Raw genomic sequence first — 13,517 nt, 5'->3', positions numbered from 1 at the left:
CCATTTTCTTCTTAATACCAGGAGCTGCAAAGCCCAAGGCCAAAGGGATAGCCCTACGGGTGGTCCCCTGATAGCAGGTAGTCCAGACAAGTGTGAGACCCTTGGGGATCCAGCAATTGTGAAGTGTAGCGCTCATGGCCCACCCAAGTGGGCAGCTGCTTCTCAACTAGACCTTGTCAGCATCCCTCATTGCCTCCTCTGTGGATAGGTCAGTGTTGTCAGAGCCTCAAATGGTGATTGTATGTGTCATTTTAAACACCTGTTGTGTTTATGTGTTTTAACTCAAGGGGCTCTCACAACAGCTCTATGAGCTGGGTTGGTTCCACCTCTTTCTTAGACGCAAAACCAAGGCACAGAGATTCCACAGAGCCTCTCCTGGAGCCCGTGCTCCTCTTAACTGCACTATTATGTCTACTTGTTGTCATCTAAGTCAGATGCTTCTGTAGGCCTGATGTCTTGTGGGCTGAAACAGACCCTGACTGTGCCTGGCTTGTGGAAGGCTGGTTTGTGACCTCTGCTGTGTAGTGAGTTGTCTAGGCAGGAAACCAGGGGATTCAGAACAGTGCTCACCAGCAAGGACTGGATCAAAGCGCAGGTACACGACATCCCAGACATTTGATGGAGGAGGGCTCTCTTTGTATCAGAAGCTTTTGCACCCAGTTTACATGGGAGCCAGTTGAGGGCCAGCTATTTCTCTTTTTACAGACGAGAGAAGAGAGCTTGGGAGGATTTAACCAAGTTGTTCAAGTGAGGAGGTAGCTGGACAGGACTTTGCAGCCAAAGTTTAAACTCAAGAGTTTAGGATCCTTCTCCAGTTCAACAGCTGTTTTCTACATCCACATGAACAGTGAACACTGATTCATTAATTCATCAAGCATCAGACAGTCCTTGTTGGGCACACAGGAAGAGTGTATTTTCTTATCACGAAATCTGGTTTTATGCCCGTGTAACATTATTCCAAGGTAGAGATGGCTCAGATGGTAAAGAATCTGCTTGCAATGCAGGAGCTGGGTTCTATCCCTAGGTTGGAAAGGTATCCTGGAGAAGGGTACCCACTCCAGTATTCTTGCTTGGAGAATCCCATGGACAGAGGAGCCTGGCAGGCTACAGTCCATGGGGTTACAAAGAATTGGACATGATTGAACAACTAACACTTTCACAGAGAGAGATGGCAGGCATTTAAGTGGTGCAGGTGATGATGAATGGTCAAGTTAGTGGTTAAAGGCTGTACTTGCCTTGGAATTAGGGAAGATGAAAACTTAAGTATCCAGGAAAAACTTGGTGAGTTATCTGGTTATCTTGTCTTCTCAAGATTGCGTATCTCAAGACAGAGTATCTGTGCTAGTAGAACTTTTGGCTTATTGCCAGTGGGGCAAGGTCTCTTCTTATGTTTTTTTATTTTTATTTATTTATTTTAAAATACTTATTTGCTTGCCTGTACTGGGTCTTAGTTGCAGCATATGAACTCTTATTTACAGCATGTGGGATCTAGTTCCCTGACCAGGGATTGAACTCGGGGTCTCCTGCATTGAGAACTCAGAGTCTTAGCCACTGGATCACCAGGGAAGTCCCTTGTGGTTTCTCAGTAAATGTTTGAGAGACTTTTAAGAAAAACCTGAAGCTGCCACCTGTTTTTCCCTGTGTTTCTGGGTTGCCCTTCTTGGCCTCCACTCACTTGGGAACTCTGAAGCAGTTCTGACTCTGTTAGGTCATTGTTCGTATACTTGACTAGCCATCTGTACCACCCGGGGAGCTTTATATGTGGATTCTAAGACCCTACCTCAGTAAACCAGTCACAATCCATGTTTTTGGCTCAGGACTGTTACTTTCAAAAACTTCTGGGTAAGTCAGAAATATGGCCTGGGGGTGAGCATCCTGGCCTTGCTGTTTTGGAGCCTCTGATCTCTCAACATTTGGAGAAACTTTTATCCTCCGGCCAGATGTTTTGCTTCCTGCTTTGTTTAGCTGCCTCCAGGCACCTGGTCCTTATCAGTTACTGTTGTAGGTTTGGACACCATGTAGACTTGTGGCCTGAGAGCAGAAATTGTGATGATCGGAGGACTAGGAGGGTGGTATTAGTGAGAGGAGAGAATCGTAGAGAGACCTAGAGAGAGAGAATAGAGCTACAGCATACAGAGATCAGGTAAAACCCAAAGAGGAAAAGCAAGAATATCATCAGGGGCTCATGTAGCAAAACCAGTGATGTCTGACTTCTGGGCCCTTAAGTTTCTATTTCAGCTTGTCTTCTCTTATTACTCCTTTTCTGCATTGGGTGTCAGTGAATGATATAAATCTATTCTTACACTGTCTATCGTTACTCCTTTGTAGCAGAAAAGTTTTAGGAGTGGCCTCTTCCTTTATTTATGCACCTCACGTTGTGTGTCAGTCAGATTTTGAAAGCTGGCCTCAGGTGTCCCAGAGTGTAGAGCTTGTGGAAACCTGGGCATATTTGTGACTCAGGTATTGCAATGCAGGATGTAAAGTCCACCCTGCATTACCATTTTGTATTTCCTTGAGATTTTTGCTGGTCATTTTGTGGATATGCTTAAATGTGATGATTAGCTTGTAAACATTTTTCCCGATTAGAATTGGAAATAATGCATCATATTATTGTTTGCAAAAATATTTTATCCTGACAAACTATTGATCATATTTTGTGTATTTAAATAGTATTTTGCTATGATGATTAACAACACAAATAACTTGGCTTTATTCAACACTGGACACCAGTTTCAATATAAAATAAATAAAATAATGATGATGGAAATAGTAATAGTATAATGGATAGAGGACATATTTCCTTCTTCCAGGATTCTAAAAAAAAAGAAGATAAAAAGATAACATAATCGATGTTCTGTTCTGGTTTGTCTCTGATTTTTTTTTTTTTTTTGATGCTTTGTTTTATGCTGAGTAGTTCTATGTTCCCTCAACTTCTTCCCATTTCACTCTGTGGAACTCTTAAGATTAAAATACCATGGGACTTCATCCGCATTAATCTCAAAACCCTCCACATACCCCCAGTATGATTGCCACCCCTAGCCCACGCCCCATGCTCACATGCACTCACACATTTCCTTTCCCTAGCATCATTTCCAGGTTGGACTCTGCCTCCTCAGTACTAAGACTGGTTATATAAAACATCCCTTGTGTATTTGTCCTTCAAATAGAGTGAGTCTAATACATGGAATCCTCCAGTGTCTGTTATTGTTTCCAGTCAGTTTCCATCCAGCCTGTCAACAACTGCCATAAAAGTTGGTTTACTTATTTCTATAAATGTCTTAGTTTGTTCCTTGCCCCCAAATCGTTTTTTGCAGTAAGTACAAAAACAACTTTATTGTTATGACCTTATCCCCACATTTTTCCCCTTTGGCTTTGTTGGACAGTTTGCCACACCAGAACATTTTGCTCTTTCTCACTTACTGTCTTGGTACTTACTCACATTAGCCCTGTATAATTAAGTTTTTTATTTCTCCCTATGACTTTGTAGTGTCCCATAATTTATGTAGTCATTATATGAAGATTTTCGATAAACCTATTTTAACTGCAGGAGCTATTTACTGGGTTATATCATTTTTTAAAAAGTTAAAAAGGCTTTTCCGGCAAGTGGTGTATTATGCTGTGTGTGTTTGTATTGGGGGGAATCATGGTTGCAACAGGATTCTACTCGACATTGAGAAATACACTGGGATAAGAATACAGAGAATTTTAGTACAAGACCCCTTAGAAACACTATAGGAAACTATAGAGAAATTAAAAGGAAATGAGTTAGGAGTTCCCTGGCGGTCCAGTGGTTAGGATTTGGTATTTTCATTGTTGGGGTCAGGTTCAATTCTTGGTCTGGGAACTAAGATCCTGCAAGCCTCATGGTGTGGCCAAAAAAGGGGAAGTGAGTCTGAAAGTTGCCATCTTAAAGGGTCTGTGAAGGAGGTGGTATCTCAAGTGGTTCTTGCTAGATGTCTCTTTGATGTCTAGACTCAGTCTAGAAAGTCCTTCAGGATAAAGAGAATGGTATGACCAAAGTCACCAACTGGGGAATGAAAGTCAGCAGAGGCGGGTGGGATAGAGTGTGAGCATTTTGATCATCATGCTGAGGTGTTCATAATTCATGATACCGTGACATTTTTGAGCTTTTTGGTAAAAATAATTGAAATTGAAGATGTGCTTTAAAAACTAATCTGGTAGAAAAACATGGAATGCAGGCATGCCTTTTTGTGTTCCCTCTGTGAAAGCATTAAATCCTGCCAAAGTCAGTGCATTGATTTAGGGTAGTGGAAGAGGGTAGCAGGATTTATATCTTTAAGACATAATTACCCATTATTTTGTAAAACAATGGTTTCTTTCTTCTTTATTTTTTTTGTAAAGACTCTTGAAATGAGCAATGGGCACAGGAATTCATTGGCAGTTATGTTCTCCCCTTTATGCGAAAATTGTAATTGGAGACACAAATGTCTGTTACAATATCTCCCCCTACTGGAAGATTGGCAGAAGTGACAGTTTATAAAAAGAACTGATGTGAGCAATATTTATGTTTTGTAGACCTAACAAAAACCTCACTTTGAAATAGGCACTAATATTGAGCCATGAGCTGAATGCCTAGTCTCAGTTAGTTGAATTACTCAAAAAATTTTTCTTTGTTGCTAATAATAGATATAACCTTAAGAATCAGAAGGAATGAATTTCAGTCCGTGATATTAGCAGAGAGTCAAAACTGAGAACTCACTGTCACAAAAATAAAATCTCAGTGCATATATTTCCTCCTGTAGGTATAGTTTTTTGAGAAGATGGCCATGAAGCAGAAGAGGCTATTTTCTTTTATCCCTCTGAGCCTCCAAAATAATATCCTTTCTCATTTCATTCTGCTCCCATTTGCTCTTAAGACTCACCTGTCACTAACTTAGGCATGTCTCTGCTATCTTGCCATTGTTCATATTCTTCCTATGTCACCTTTTTTTTTTTTTTTTTAATATCCATCCCAGCCAGAATGGGCAATGGCAATCTTCGTTGGCCTATTTTGGTCTCCCCAGTGCCCATTCTTGTAGTAGGCACTCAGAATGTTTGATGAGTGAATGTGTATTATTCAAATGGGAAAGAGGCAGGGAATGTCCCCCAACTGTTGTTATCTGGTCCCGTGGGTAAAGATAAATGAGATGGACTTCCTGGGCTTCCCAGGTGGCTCATTGGTAAAGAACCCACCTGCAATACAAGAGACGCAAGAATAGTGGGTTCAGTCCCTGGGTTGGGAAGGTCCCCTGGAGAAAGAAATGGCAACCTATTCCAGTATTCTTGCCTGGAAAATTGCATGGACAGAGGAGCCTGGCGGGCTACAGTGCATGGGGGTTGCAGGGAGTCTGACATGACTGAGTGTCTGAGCACAGCACAGGATGAGTCCCTTGCAGGAGCAGTCTCCGACCTTTTCGGCACCAGGGACTAGTTTCGTGAAAGAAAATTTTCCCATGGATTGGGGATCAGGGGTGGTTTTGGGATGATTCAGTGTCATGACATTTATTGCACACTTTATTTCTATTACTATTACACCTCTGATCACCAGACATTAGATCCCAGAGTTTGGGGACTCCTGCTAGAGGATAGTACACTGTTTATAAGACGATTTATTTGCTTAGCTCTCTGCTCAGCTTTTTAGTAAATCATTTGAACAAGTTAGGAAAACGAGTCTTCAGAAGCCACTGAGAGAAGCTTCAGTCAGAAGGAGACTTAACGAATGTAAATACTTCATTTTGATTATGTTGAGGAAAATAATAAATCACCTGTGATAGGAAAGGAAAAGAGTTTTATTTGAGCCACACTGAGGAATAAAGCCTGGGGCACAGCCTCTCAGATAACTCTGAGGAATCGCTCCAAAGAACATGGTTTTCAGTGCAGTTTGATGTCTTGTCAGAACAAAGAACATAAAACAAGCCAGGGATGCATTCCTTCAAGGTTTCAAAAAAAGAAAAAGAAAAAGAAAAATCAGCACATACACAGTGAATCAGTATGGACTTGGCACCTGGGAAGAGAGTCTTATCATCAACAGAACACCAGCACTGGTGTCCCCGGAAGAGAGGCATTTACTCTTTATTTTTGAAATGGACATTCTTTACTCCTGGTCAGCGTGCTCTTTCTTTAATAATCAAACAGATGTCCAGTGTATATTTGACAGGCCACCAGCAGGCTGTTCTGCTAGCACAAAACTCAAGTCAACTCATATATAAGCTAGAAGACTTTGCCATGCCTCCATGTGTGAACATTTATCAGCTAGATAAATTTTCCCAGAGGTGTTTTGATAAACCGATGTCGCCTGTTCAGCTATGTGATGTGTGGCAGGAGAAGGTGCTCTCAAGTTTAGGGGAAGGTTTTGTGGTGGGGAGACTTCAGGGAACTTGTCTGAGGTTAAACTGAATGCAGGATAGTTTTTTTTTGTTTGTTTTTCCTGTTTATTTTTTTACCCAACGAGTAAGCCATACCTGAAATTTGTAGACTCAGTCTTCTCTGTCTAGCAAGCTGCTATTAGCCAAGCACACTTGTATATACCTCTGGTTTGTGTGAGTGTTGTGTGGTCATCTTTGGCAATTTAGTTTCATTGGCGGTGTGACTGAGAAGTTTTTCTGTGGTTTTAGGCCATTCATGCTGTAGAGAGCTACATATCTGTTTAGTTAACGTTTGGAGCACAGCAGGGAATTGTGGGCAGTTTTTCACAGACCAGTTGGTGTCATTAGAATGAAGACTCAACGGGGCCAAGTTTCTGTGTCTGTTCCTTGAATGAGCTGTTCGGGGAGCAGCTGTGCGTGTTGCCCTTGTCTGATTCCCAGGGAGAGCACAGACAGGTTGAATGAGGACGTGTGGTTCCACTTCTGTGACTTCATCATGACCAGCAGGCTCATTGGGTTCCCATGTTCTGTTTCTTCTGGAGCCTGGCATACTTCTTGTAGGGGGCGATTATCTAACCCTAGTTGTATAATAGTTCCCTGACACCGGTACCCTTGGTGGCCCAATATCCTGACCACTTTTGTTTAGTTGTCTCTGCAGAGGCCTGTGCCTTGGAAGAGTGAATGCTGCAGCCTCCTTTTCTAAAATCCTGTTGAAGTCACACCAGTCATAAATTTTGTACTTAGTTGTTAACAGTGTGACAGATCCGTGATGGTTTTGTTGCAGAGGAGAGAGAAAATTTAAATTAAAATTTGGATTATATTATGCTTGCCAAGGCAAAAGTACTAAATTTGGTGAGCAGGGTTCTTTCTTTTGGTATTAAACAAAGCCATTCGCAATGAGCACTGACCTAGAAACCATTATCCACACTCCCGGGAAACCTCCATTAGAGATTTTTGTTGAATAGTTGTGAGTCCAGCATCCAGGGGTTCATAGTTTGTGCTAGTAAACTGGACAGAAGAGACTTCATGGTGGGGCTTCAACTTGATGAAATGGCTGGGTTTCTTGATCTCTTTATCCTTGTCCTAAACTGCTTGTTTAACTGGGTAACGCAATCCTCACAGACATGAATTTTCAGATGTGCTGTGAGCATAGGGGCCATATGTCCAGGTTTGTTTACACTGTCTCAGTTTACACCTGTGCCAGCTCAGTAATTGACACTTCCACACTCAAAAGTAGCCAGGTTTTGATCATGAATTATATGCTCATCTGAATTGTTGTTTAGTGACTAAGTCATGTCCGACGCTTTGCAACCATATGGACTGTAGCCTGCCAGGCTTCTCTGTCTATGGGGGATTTTACAGGCAAAATACTGGAGTGGGTTGCCATTTCCTTCCCCAGGGGATCTTCCTGACCCAGGGATTGAGCCCGCGTCTCCTGCATTGTCAGGTGGATTCTTTACTGCTGAGCCACCAAGGAAGCCCCCTCGTCTGAATTATGAGGGAGTAAAATGACCATATATATGTGATTGTTGGACTCAATGTTCTCTTAATAGTATAATCTTTCAGGTTTAGTAAAGGAATTATTGAGACTTTGCTTAAGAGTGCTGCTTAGCTTCATTCCCAACCTTATTTGCAGTGTGTTTGTATTCCTAGCATTAGGCAACGTAAATCATTTGCAAGGCTCTTGGTCGTATCAGTAACACCTTAAGGCATGTGTTTCACTTCATTATTGAGACTGATTGAAAGCAGAGCTTCTGGAGCCAGATGGCCTAAGTCTGGATCCCAGCAATAGCCTTTCTGACCTGTGTGTCCCTGAGGACGTTAAGGTAATGCCAGTGCTTCCTTGGAGTTTGTCAAGGGCATAAAGGTAGTCAGGTCAGGAGCTCAAAATGATGCCTGCTTTGTAGGGAATGCCAATAAAAGTTAGCTATTTTTATTTCATTAGAAAATAGCTGTGTAGTGTTAGAAGTTCTAGAAAGGAGTATGTGAGGGCCTAGGCCAGAATGGGAAGCTTGAGGCTCCTAGCAGAAGTGCTGGCAGTTTAAAATCAAGGTGAGGTTGGTTCATTTTCTCCTCTCAGCTGGACACACAGTGGGAGGTGGGACCAAGGTTTTTTGCTGTGCTCACAGGTCCTTGCTGGTCTGTGAGCTCACACAGCCGCCTCCAGCCTGAGCTAGGCCTGACACGGGGCCATGCGGGGTGGAGGCCTAGCTTGTCCCCCGTGTGTGAGGGCAGACTTGCAGGACTGGGTGCAGGGCTGCCAGTGGGGGGAAGGAAAGAAGAGCCATTGGATGACTCTGAATTTCCATTCAGGTGCCTGGGTGATGGTGATGGCGTTTATCAAATCCAAGGGTACGGAGCCTCCTTGGATAGCATAGAGAAAGTGACGCAGTCCTCATTTTTATGGTCCCACACTACCATACAAGGCGAGGTATGCATGTATGGATAGATTATATTATCAGTGTACTAAAAATACGTTGAACTTCTCTAGTGGCTCAGATGGTAAAGAATCTGCCTGCAATGTCGGACAGAGACCTGGGTTTGATCCCTGGGTCGGGGAGATCCCCTGGAGAAGGGAATGGTAGCTCACTCCAGTATTCCTGCCTAGAGAACCCCTTGGACAAAGAAACCTGGCAGGCTACAGTCCATGGGGGTCACAAAGAGTTGGACATAACTGATGACTAACACTACTGCTTGTGCTCATTTGTGCTCAGACTGAGTCGTGTCTGACTCTTTGTGACCCTATGTACCATAGCCCGCCAGGCTCCTCTGTCCGTGGAACTCTCCAGGCAAGAATACTGGAGTGGGTTGCCATGCTCCCCTCCAGCGGATCTTCCTGACCCAGGGATCGAACCCATGTCTCATTTCTCCTGCACTGGCAGGCAGGTTCTTTACCACTGGTGCCATCTGGGAAGCCCTAATGCTACTACTACTAAAAATACATTGAAGCATATCTCACAGAAAGAGTGCATTGGGTTCAGTGGAGTTGAGAAGTTCTGATCTAGGTGATTCCAAATTTTTATCACATAAGTGTTTGGCCCAGTATTCATCTCTTTACACATTCATTTTTTCCATTGTGTTTAATGTTTGCATTTCCCTAGCTGCATAAAATAGCACATAAAAATCTAAAAATACAGTTGATATGACATTTTGAAAAAACACTGAATTTATTTTTGGTAATTGACAGATGGTAATTGACAACACTGTTACTGAAGGTATTTTGTGGGATAGTAGTAACAATCTTAAGAATGGGAAGTGATTTTTAAGGTGTATTTTTGTATGTGCTCAGTCTCTTCAGTTGTGTCCAACTCTTGGCGACTGAGCCATGGACTGTGGCCCTCCAGGCCCCTCTGTCCATGGGATTCTCTAGGCAAGAACTCTGGAGTGGGTTGCCAGTTCCTTCTTTAGGGGATCTTTCTGACCCAGAGATTAAACCTGAGTCTCTTATGTCTCCTGCATTGGCAGGCAGGTTCTTTACCCCTAGCACCACCTGGAAGCTATCATAGGTTAGGGAGCTGAGTTATTTTGGTATACTAAATCTCTTAGCCCTAGTTATAAGTACTGCGTGTTTGTATCTGTGTCCAGGTAAAAGTGTCTAGAGTCTTGTGGGAAAGTCTTGCTTGTAACATTTAAACCTAGACTTAGAAGCTTTGGCCAATCTGGTCGACTATTCTGGATTCTTGTTGATAAGTTAGGATGATCTAATCTGATGTGTGGCTTGTTTCTGAGAGCTGCTGCAATCAACAGATTTCTCTAGCATTATTCAAAGAGAAGCTGGCCACTTTACTAAGAATACTTGCCTAGGAAGGTGTTTGAAAGAAAGGAATTTCTGATTTAATTCCATATCTTGAGTTTCCAAATGAGGCAAGGAAAGGCTAGGTTATCTAATAGCCACATTACACCATTTTCTTAAATCATTTTAGATGATTTTTTAAATCTCAGTATTGTAGCTTAGAAGAAAAATTTAAGAATATTCAAAATAAAAGTTGCCATTTGAATCTCATACATTTTTTGATAAGTTGAACATTTTAACACTGACAATATTAGTCTAATTCTAATAAATTTTGAAACAGTAAATTATATTTAAATAAATTTTTTTGTATGTCAAAAAGCATAGTCAATATTTGTTCTGGTTTCCCTATGAAATCTATGTATATTTCAGCCTTTTTATTTTATTTTTTTAAGACACATCTGTAACCTACCTGGAGGAGGAAAAGGCAACCCACTGCTGTATTCTTACCTGGGAAATCCCACGGACAGAGGAGCCTGACGGGCTACAGCCCGTGGGGTTGCAAAAGAATTGGACAAGACTTAGCAATTAAACAACAACATTATTTCTTATAGGCCTTATTTTTTGTCAAACATTTCCATCTTACATTTATCTAGGCAGCTCCAGGACTGTTGTGCCCTCCACTGTGAAGCGGCACCCCCCAGCCCCATCACACACACGCGCACGCGTGTGCGCACGCGCGCGCACACACACACACACACACACACACACACTGCTTTTCGTTAGCACTAAAGATGACTGTAATGTGTAGTCACAAGCAGTAAATAGGACTGGAGTCGTTTTCAGTTGTTTCATAAATTTTACCACTAGATGGTGATAGAGGGCTGGGAGGGGGACAGAGCACAGCTAATTCAGCATCTACCAGATGTTTATGTTTAAATTTGAAAATGTTTGATCTTAATGCTTTTATAATTCATTTAGACATATCCAAAGATTATTGTAAATATCGTCTTAGCCATAATGTTTTTTTTTAAACATAGCATCTGCCTAGTATTTATTGATTTGATAAGCTGTTTTCTTGTGGTGGTCTGTTTGAGAGAGTATCTCTATTTACGAGACTTAAGTGATCCTCAAGCTTTATTTTGCCCTTGTTTCTTTACTTTATTTTTTTCTTGTATATCACATTTCTCCACAGTGATCATGAAATTTATGTTTGAGATTGTACTGTGTATTCACAATTTTGGCTTAGGTATTTAGTTTGAACTTACACATTTTCCAAATTATTCCTTTGAAACTTTAATTGAGAAACAAAATACTGATATGCTATTTGGAAATGAGAATAAAATGGTGGTATGAATGGTATAATGAATATAACAGAGTTAGTAATATGCACACCAAAAGATATTCTGCAAGGTAAATTTCTCTGCATGTAATTTTTATGAATAATAGAAAAATTTCTTTTTGAAATTATCTGAATATATTTCTCATTTGCATAAAGTAAAAATAGCTATGTTAAAATTGCTGCCTTAAGTGGGTCCTAAAATACTGAATATAATCCAAAAGTTCCATGTAAGAAATTTTAGATTTCAAATTTAAACTTGTTTCCAAATTTTCAATTAATTAAAAACCAAATAGATTTTTTGCTTTATTCAATGTTAGTGCAGTAGTTTATATTAACTTATGACACCAACACAATATTTTACGTTATTCCTGTGTATATTATGTTAGTCATGTGACTGATTCATTCTTGGTTGTGACCACAGTGTGAGTATTTGTGTAAAATACAAGCAGTATGATTTTGATGCTTTTGTAATATGGCTTTAAGAAAATGGAGATAATACTTTAAAATTTTTTCCTAAGTCAATGTTTTAAGCTATCCCATTGATTTAATAATGTAATTTCAGAGAATGAAACCACTATATTAAATGTACCCACCAACTCTACAGCAGTACAATTTTAGAAACATTAAAATGGGATTGAAATATTTTAAGGGCCTCTTAGAATTGAGGCCTGAATTTTAGAGAATTAAATGCAGTGTGGGGTTAGCTCTGCTAAGTTTCAGAACACCAAATGGAATCATTTGATGAAGATGATAGGTTCTTAGTTTTTAGGCATGTTCTAAGGTGAGTGTGCCTTTAACAGAACACACACACACACACACACACACACACGGACTATTTGTGAGCTGTGATGTAGAGCCAAGTAGAGGGACGGACACACACACACACACACACACGGACTACACACACTTGTGAGCTGTGATGTAGAGCCAAGTAGAGGACACACACACACAGACACACACACACACACACTTGTGAGCTGTGATGTAGAGCCAAGTAGAGGAAGGAGAGTCTAGGACACCCTGTACTGAGGGTTTTCCCAGCTGCAGCATTGTTCCTCCTTTTTATATAGGGTAGCTGTAACTCAGCCTGGGTGTTATGAGGAAAATGGAGAAAGGAATTAGCCTTTCAAACTGTCTTCTTAAATACCTAGTGTAGCGCATGGCTATCTTAACCTAGCTAGTGAACAAAAGGAGCAGCAGGTGGTGGTAGCTAGGCACGTGTCCAACAGAGATGTGTATTAATTCATGTACTGTAGATCCCCTGGAATTTATGGAATTGGAATCTTGATGGAGCAATAGATACTGATAAAGGTCCTTAGACAGTTGTTTTAACCTCTTTGCTTCTATCCCTTCTGTTAAACCTGACTCACCTATTAGACCCCTTTTCTGTTCTTGAACCTAACTAACCTTGGTAGTCACTGTTAGGCTGAGTTATTTTTGGGACCTGCTTCCTTCTTTTTTGCTCACTTTAGCTTTTCAGAATTTTGCAGATCGTTTGTACGAGTCTAAATAAAATGAAGCCTTGCACTGTGTTATACATGTACGTCTGCTTTGTTTTCGTTAACCATAGTGATACCTTTTCATCAGCAAACATGCCTTCACTCCTGGTCTTTTAATGCTCCCCTGGCTCCTTGTCCCATGTTAGGAACCTAGACAATGGTCAGGCAGCTGAAGGCTTTGAAAAAGCATGAAGGTTCAAAGGTTTATATTGAAGAAGGAGAAATTATTCTAAGATTTTAAGTTACCCTTAATCTTTTTGACTTGATGTATTGAGCTCTACAACTGAAGGTTTAAAACGAATGATATTCCTATTAGAGATGGGATATAATTTAAAACTATAGTTTTTATAAAATAAAGATTATTAGATGGCTTTTAAATACACTATATGTACTTGACTATTAATGCAGCCTTCATCTTCTGTTCTCTGCCCCTAGCACATAAGAATTCAAATGCAGCATAGGGGTATAAAAATGGCACTGTATGTTCAGTGTCTCATCAAAATCGACTTGTCTTAATACTCATACTTTTTTCTTCTCTGAAATAACCTAAGTTTAAAATCAGTTAAGTGACTTGAGTCTTT

General features: G+C 40.8%; 1 protein-coding gene across 3 annotated transcripts in view; it reads left to right on the top strand.

Annotated features, from left to right (window-relative positions):
- The window catches only part of MED12L (mediator complex subunit 12L), a 361,400-nt gene that overhangs the window by 204,871 nt on the left and 143,012 nt on the right, over positions 1–13,517 (top strand). The gene's annotated exons all lie outside the window — the stretch shown is intronic.

This window comes from Bos mutus, chromosome 1 (genome assembly GCF_027580195.1).
Source record: "Bos mutus isolate GX-2022 chromosome 1, NWIPB_WYAK_1.1, whole genome shotgun sequence".
Taxonomy (NCBI): domain Eukaryota; kingdom Metazoa; phylum Chordata; class Mammalia; order Artiodactyla; family Bovidae; genus Bos; species Bos mutus.
Note: the sequence above shows the minus strand (reverse complement) of the source record. Positions and strands in the feature narration are given on the sequence as shown.